Raw genomic sequence first — 1,313 nt, forward strand, 5'->3', positions numbered from 1 at the left:
CATAATAAATAAATAAACAAATATAATAAAAAGATTTAAAAAAATATAAAATCCTTTTATTGTTTTGTTTATTGAAGCCAGTGCATCTAGAAGAGCAGCCAGTGAATGTCCTGAACTGCTGTCCCCAGCCCCAAAGAGACCGTGTCTTAGTCAGTGTCCATTGCTGTGAAGAGACACCATGACCAGGACAGTTCTTATAAAGGAAAGCGTTTAAGTGGGGTGCCTTACAGTTCAGAGGTTTGGTGCATTATCATCATGGCAGCACACAGGCAGACCTGGAGAAGGGGATATGGGGCTGGAGAGGTGGTCCCATTTGAAGCCCCAAAGCATACCCCCAGTGACACTTCAGTCATCAGACTTTCCTCTGGTCTGCCAACGTGGAGACTTGTTCATTGCGAAAGCTTGGCCTTCAGCTTAGGCTGTCTCAACCAGCTCTTATTTAATCTGTGTTCTGCCATCCTGCAACTCCTGGTGACTCTGCTTTTCTTCTCTGTCCTCTCTGTCCCCGGAGTCCTCTCTGTGCCCAGAAGTCCCATGTAACCTCTTTCCAGCTATTGGCTGTCCAGCTTTTCTACCAATCACAGCAGTACATTTTCACACAGTGGAAAAATATCCCACAACACACTCCTCCAATGAGGCCACACCCACTGCAACAAGCCCCCCCACCATGTTCTAATAGTGCAACTTCCTGGTGACCAAGCATTCAAATCTATGAGCCTATGGGGGCCATTCTCACTCAGACCACCACAATGGGAGGCTCTATTCCAATCTGCAGTCTAGGGAGTATGAGAGAGGGTGACCAGATTCCTAGCAGACCATTGGCTTTGCTTCTAACACTTAACTCAAACTACCTACATGGGTCCCCTGGAGGGAATGCAGAACAAGGCTATTTGTTGCCTGGAGAGGAGGAATGGACATTAGTCAGAAAGCTGGGGTGAAGGGGAGGAGGTGGAGGAGCCGCTCAAGATTGGTCCCGTCATCACAAGCCAAGCGTGGCATCCACCACGGAGAAGCCCCCAGCAAATCTTTGCTTAGGGGCTTAAATCTTATTTATCTGGGTGCTTTTATAAATAATTATTTTTGAACTTTATTTTTTATATGCATGGATGTCTTGCCTGCATGTATGTGCACCATGTGTGTGCCTGGTCTACTGGAGGCCAGAGGAGGGCGTCAGATTTTCTGGAACTGGAGTTACAGAAGGTTGTGAACTGCCATTTGGGTGCTGGGAATAGAACCCAGGTCCTCTGTAAGAGCAGGAAAGTGCCCCTAACCTCTGAACCATTGCTCCAGACCTGAGAGTCTTTTTTTTTTAA

The sequence above is a fragment of the Microtus ochrogaster genome, chromosome 16 (genome assembly GCF_000317375.1).
Source record: "Microtus ochrogaster isolate Prairie Vole_2 chromosome 16, MicOch1.0, whole genome shotgun sequence".
In the NCBI taxonomy this organism is placed as follows: domain Eukaryota; kingdom Metazoa; phylum Chordata; class Mammalia; order Rodentia; family Cricetidae; genus Microtus; species Microtus ochrogaster.